At 40.2% G+C, this 6,000-nt stretch overlaps 1 non-coding gene across 1 annotated transcript; it reads left to right on the top strand.

Moving 5' to 3' along the window:
- Positions 1-4,783: 4,783 nt before the first annotated feature.
- Positions 4,784-4,891, top strand: LOC148543935 (small nucleolar RNA R71). The gene has a single exon (XR_015901968.1). It is a non-coding gene; the product is annotated as a small nucleolar RNA R71 (small nucleolar RNA).
- The last annotated feature ends 1,109 nt before the right edge of the window (positions 4,892-6,000 follow it).

The raw sequence follows: 6,000 nt of genomic DNA, 5'->3' as shown, positions 1-6,000 counted from the left end.
ATTGAGGTTCAGCATGATTGGCATCTATAGGAACTCAGAGTTCAGATAGTGTTATTGATTCTCCTAGTTCAGTATGATGATTCTTGAACACAGCTACTTTATGAGTCTTGGCGGTGGCCCTAAGCACTTTGTTTTCCAGTATTACCACCGGATACATAAATGCCACAGACACATAATTGGGTGAACCTTTTCAGATTGTGACTCAGCTTTGCTAAAGTCCCCAATTAGAGGTGTCCAGGGTTCTTAAGCACACTCTTCTTTTGCTTGGGACCTTGACTTTAACCGCTCAGTCTCAAGTTTTCACTTGACACCTTCACGCCACAAGCACATGGTTAGGGACAGCTTGGTTTAGCCGCTTAGGCCATGATTTTATCCCTTTAGGCCCTCCTATCCACTGATGCTCAAAGCCTTGGGATCCTTTTTATTACCCTTACCTTTTGGTTTTAAGGGTTATTGGCTTTTTGCTCTTGCCTCTTGGTTTTAAGAGCTTTTGGCTTTTTCTGCTTGCTTTTTCTCTTCTTCTTTTTTTTTTCACTATTTCTTTTTTTTTCTGCAAGCTTTGTTCTTTGCTGCTTTTTCTTGCTTCAAGAATCATTTTTATGATTTTTCAGATTATCAAATAATATGTCTCCTTGTCATCTTTCTTTCAAGAGCCAATATATTTAACATTATTAAACAACAACTTCAAAAGACATATGCACTGTTCAAGCATTCATTCAGAAAATAAAAAGTATTGTCACCACATCAATATAATTAAACTAAGTTCAAGGATAAATTCGAAACTCATGTACTTCTTGTTCTTTTGAATTAAAACATTTTTCATTTAAGAGAGGTGATGGATTCATAGGACATTCATAACTTTAAGACATAGTTACTAACTACTAATGATCATGTAATAAGACACAAACATGGATAAGCACTTAACATTAAGAAAACGAAAAACAGAAAATAAGAACAAGGAATGAGTCCACCTTAGTGATGGTGGCGTTTCCTTCTTGAGGAACCAATGATGTCCTTGAGCTCTTCTATGTCTCTTCCTTGTCTTTATTGCTCCTCCCTCATTGCTTTTTGATCTTCTCTTATTTCATGAAGGATGATGGAGTGCTCTTGATGTTCCACCCTTAATTGTCCCATGTTGGAACTTAATTCTCCTAGGGAGGTGTTGATTTGCTCCCCATAGTTTTGTGGAGGAAAATGCATTTGAGGCATCTCCGGGATCTCATGGTGATGAGCTTCATGCATCTCTTGAGATCCATGAATGGGCTCTCTTGCTTGCTCCATCCTTTTCTTAGTGATGGGCTTCTCTTCCTCAATGGGAATGTCTCCTTCTATGAAAGCTCCAGCTGAGTAACATAGATGGCAAATAAGATGAGGAAAAGCTAGCCTTGCCCCAGGAGAGGGCTTTTCGGCTATTTTGTAGAGTTCAAGGGAGATGACTTCATGAACTTCTACTTCCTCTCCAATCATGATGCTATGGATCATGATGGCCCGAACCACAGTAACTTCAGATCGGTTGCTAGTGGGGATGATGGAGCGTTGGATGAATTCCAACCATCCTCTAGCTACAGGCTTGAGGTCCAGTCTTCTTAATTGAACCGGCTTGCCTTTGGAGTCAATCTTCCATTGAGCTCCTTCCACACATATGTCCATGAGGACTTGGTCCAACCTTTGATTAAAGTTGACCCTTCTAGTGTAGGGGCGTGCATCTCCTTGCATCATAGGCAAGTTAAACGCCAATCTCACATTCTCCGGACTAAAATCTAAGTATTTCCCCCGAACCATTGTAATATAATTCTTTGGGTTTGGGTTCTTACTTTGATCATGGTTCCTAGTGATCCATGCATTGGCATAGAACTCTTGAACCATTAGGATGCCGACTTGTTGGATGGGGTTTGTTAGAACTTTCCAACCTCTTCTTTGGATTTCATGTCGGATCTCCGGATACTCATTCTTCTTGATCTTGAAAGGGACCTCGGGGATCACCTTCTTCTTGGCCACAACATCATAGAAGTGGTCTTGATGAGCTTTGGAGATGAATCTTTCCATTTCCCATGACTCGGAGGTGGAAGCTTTTGTCTTCCCTTTCCCTTTTCTAGAGGATTCTCCGGTCTTGGGTGCCATCAATGGTAATGGAAAAACAAAAAGCTTATGCTTTTACCACACCAAATTTAGAATATTTCTCGCCCTCGAGCAAGAGAAGAAAGAATAGATGAAGAAGAAGGAGAAAATATGGAGGAGAGGGGGGAAAGGTGTATTCGACCAAGAAGAGAAGAGAGGGTTGTATTGTGTGAAAATGAGGAAGAATTGAGGACTATATATAGGGAAGGGAGGGGGGTAAGGTTCAGCCATATAGGGTGGGTTTGGGTGGAAAATTGATTTTGAATTTTGAAGGTAGGTGGAGTTTATGAGGTAGGTTTATGGGGAAGAGTGGATGGATGTGAGTGGTGAAGTGGTGATAGGGAAGAGAGATTGAGGTGATTGGTGAAGAGTTTTGGGGAAGAGTGTTTATGGGATTGTGTGAAAGAGGGGTGAGAAGAAGTGAGTGGAGGTAGGTGGGGATCCTGTGGAGTCCACAGATCCTGAGGTGTTCAAGGATTTACAACCTTGCACCAAATTAGGCATGCAAAATGCCCTTGCACACAACTCTGGGCATTCAGCGCCAGATTGGTGCTTGTTCTGGGCGTTGAACGCCCATTTGTTGCCCATTTCTGGCGTTGAACGCCAGAACCATGTTTGTTCTGGGCGTTCAGCGCCAGCTCTTCTCCAGGGTGCAATTCTGGCGTTCAAACGCCCAGATGCTGCCCATTTTTGGCGTTCAGCGCCAGAATCATGCTCTGTTTTGGCGTTGAACGCCAGCCAGATGCTTCTTACTGGCGTTTAAACGCCAGTGAGATCCTCCTCCAAGGTGTGATTTTTCTTCTGCTGTTTTTTATTCCGTTTTCAATTTTTATATTTATTTTGTGACTCCATATGATCATGAACCTGATAAAACATGAAAGAACAAGAAAAATAAAATTAGATAAATAAAAATTGGGTTGCCTCCCAACAAGCGCTTCTTTAATGTCAATAGCTTGACAGTGGGCTCTCATGGAGCCTCACAGATGTTCAGAGCATTGTTGAGACTTCCCAACACCAAACTTAGAGTTTGGATATGGGAGTTCAATACCAAACTTAGAGTTTGGTTGTGGCTTCCCAACACCAAACTTAGAGTTTGACTGTGGGGCTCTGGTTGACTCTGTTTTGAGAGAAGCTTTTTATGCTTCCTCTCCATGTTTACAGAAGGATGACCTCGAGTTTTAAACACAAGGGAGTCCTCATTCAATTGAAGGACTAGTTCGCCTCTGTCAACATCAATCACAGCTCTTGCTGTGGCTAGGAAGGGTCTTCCAAGGATGATGGATTCATCCTCATCCTTCGCAGTATCTAGGACTATGAAATCAGCAGGGATGTAAAGGTCTTCAACCTTTACTAACACGTCCTCTACTTGTCCATAAGCCTGTTTTCTTGAATTGTCTGCCATCTCTAATGAGATTTTAGTAGCTTGCACCCCAAAGATTCCCAGTTTCTCTATTACAGAGAGGGGAATGAGGTTTATCCCTGAACCAAGGTCACACAGAGCCTTTTCAAAGATCATGGTGCCTATGGTACAAGGTATTAGGAACTTTCCAGGATCCTATTTCTTCTGAGGCAATGTCAGTTGATCCAGATCACTTAGTTCATTGGTGAACAAGGGAGGTTCATCCTTCCAAGTCTCATTACTAAATAATTTGGCATTCAGCTTCATGATTGCACCAAGGTACTTGGTGACTTGCTCCTCAGTGACATCCTCATTCTCTTCAGAAGAGGAATACTCATCAGAGCTCATGAATGGCATAAGGAGGTTTAATGGAATCTCTATGGTCTCTAGATGAGCCTCAGATTCCTTTGGTTCCTCAAAGGGAAACTCCTTATTGATCACTGGACGTCCCAGGAGGTCTTCCTCCTTGGGATTCACGTCCTCCTCCTCTTTTGTGGTTTCGGACATGATGGTCATTTCAATGGCCTTGCACTCTCCTTTTGGATTTTCTTCTGTATTGCTTGGGAGAGTACTAGGAGGGATTTCAGTGACTCTTTTACTCAGCTGGCCCACTTGTGCTTCTAAATTTCTAATGGAGGACCTTGTTTCATTCATGAAACTCACAGTGGCCTTAGATAGATCAGAGACTAAGTTTGCTAAATTAGAAGTATTTTGTTCAGAGTTCTCTGTCTGTTACTGAGTGGATGATGGAAAATGTTTATTACTATTAAACCTATTTCTTCCACCATTATTAAAGCCTTGTTGAGGCTTTTGATCCTTCCATGAGAGATTTGGGTGGTTTCTCCATGAGGGGTTATAGGTGTTTCCATAAGGTTCACCCATGTAATTCACCTCTGCTATTGCAGGATTTTCAGGATCATAAGCTTCTTCTTCAGAAGATGCCTCCTGAGTACTGTTGGATGCAGCTTGCATTCCATTCAGACTCTGAGAAATCATATTGACTTGCTGAGTCAATATTTTATTCTGAGCCAATATGGCATTCAGAGTATCAATTTCAAGAACTCTCTTCTTCTAAGGCGTCCCATTACTCACAGGATTCCTATCAGAAGTGTACATGAACTGATTATTAGCAACCATGTCAATGAGTTCTTGAGCTTCTGCAGGCGTTTTCTTTAGGTGAATGGATCCACCTGCAGAAGTATCCAATGATATCTTAGCTAATTCAGACAGACCATCATAGAATATATCCAGGATGGTCCATTCTGAAAGCATGTCAGAAGGACATTTTTTGGTCAGTTCCTTGTATCTCTCCCAAGCTTCATAGAGGGATTCACCTTCTTTCTATCTGAAGGTTTGAACATCCACTCTAAGCTTACTAAGCTTTTGAGGAGGAAAGAACTTGGCTAAGAAAGCCTTGACCAGCTTATCCCAAGAGTTCAGGCTATCCTTAGGTTGAGAGTTCAACCATACTCTAGCTCTGTCTCTTACAGCAAAAGGGAAAAGCATGAGCCTGTAGACTTCAGGATCTACTCCATTAGTCTTAACAGTATCACAGATCTGCAAGAATTCAGTTAAGAACTGAAAGGGATCTTCAGATGGAAGTCCATGAAACTTGCAGTTTTGCTGCATCAGAGAAACTAGCTGAGGTTTCAGCTCAAAATTGTTTGCTCCAATGGTAGAGATGGAGATGCTTCTTCCATGTAAATTGGAATTAGGTGCAGTAAAGTGACCCAGCATCCTCCTTGCATTATTATTATTTTCAGCTGCCATGTCCTCTTCTTGTTCGAAAATTTCTGAAAGGTGCTTGCTGGCTTGTTGTAATTTAGCTTCTTTTAGTTTCCTCTTCAGAGTCCTTTCAGGTTCTGGATCTGCTTCAACAAGAATGTTCTTGTCCTTGCTCCTGCTCATATGAAAAAGAGGGAACAGAAAAATAATAATAATAGGGATCTTTTTTGCCCAAGTATAGAGGTTCCCCTGTGTGAGTAGAAGAAGAAAAGAATGTAATGTAAAGAAGGGAAGAAGAGAAAATTCGAACACAGATGGAAAAGGGGGTTCGAATTTGGGTGAGATGAAGTGTTAGTAGATGAATAAATAAATAGAAGGAGATGAGAGAGAGAGAGAGAATTTTCGAAAATAATTTTTTGAAAAAGAGTTAGTGATTTTCGAAAATAGTTTTTGAAAAAGGTTAGTAATTTTCGAAAATTAAAATAAAAAATGAAAATAATTAGTCAATTAAAAAAGAAATTTTGAAAAAGAGGGAAGATATTTTCGAAAATTAGAGAGAGAGAGAGTTAGTTAGGTAGTTTTGAAAAAGATAAGAAACAAACAAAAAGTTAGTTAGTTAGTTGAAACAAATTTGAAAATCAATTTTGAAAAGATAAGAAGATAAGAAGTTAGAAATGATATTTTAAAATCAAATTTTGAAAAAGATAAGATAAAGAGATATTTTTGAAAAGATATGATTGAAATTAGTTTTGAAAAAG

This window comes from Arachis ipaensis, chromosome B9 (genome assembly GCF_059453495.1).
Source record: "Arachis ipaensis isolate K30076 ecotype BB chromosome B9, ASM5945349v1, whole genome shotgun sequence".
Lineage (NCBI taxonomy): Eukaryota > Viridiplantae > Streptophyta > Magnoliopsida > Fabales > Fabaceae > Arachis > Arachis ipaensis.
Note: the sequence above shows the minus strand (reverse complement) of the source record. Positions and strands in the feature narration are given on the sequence as shown.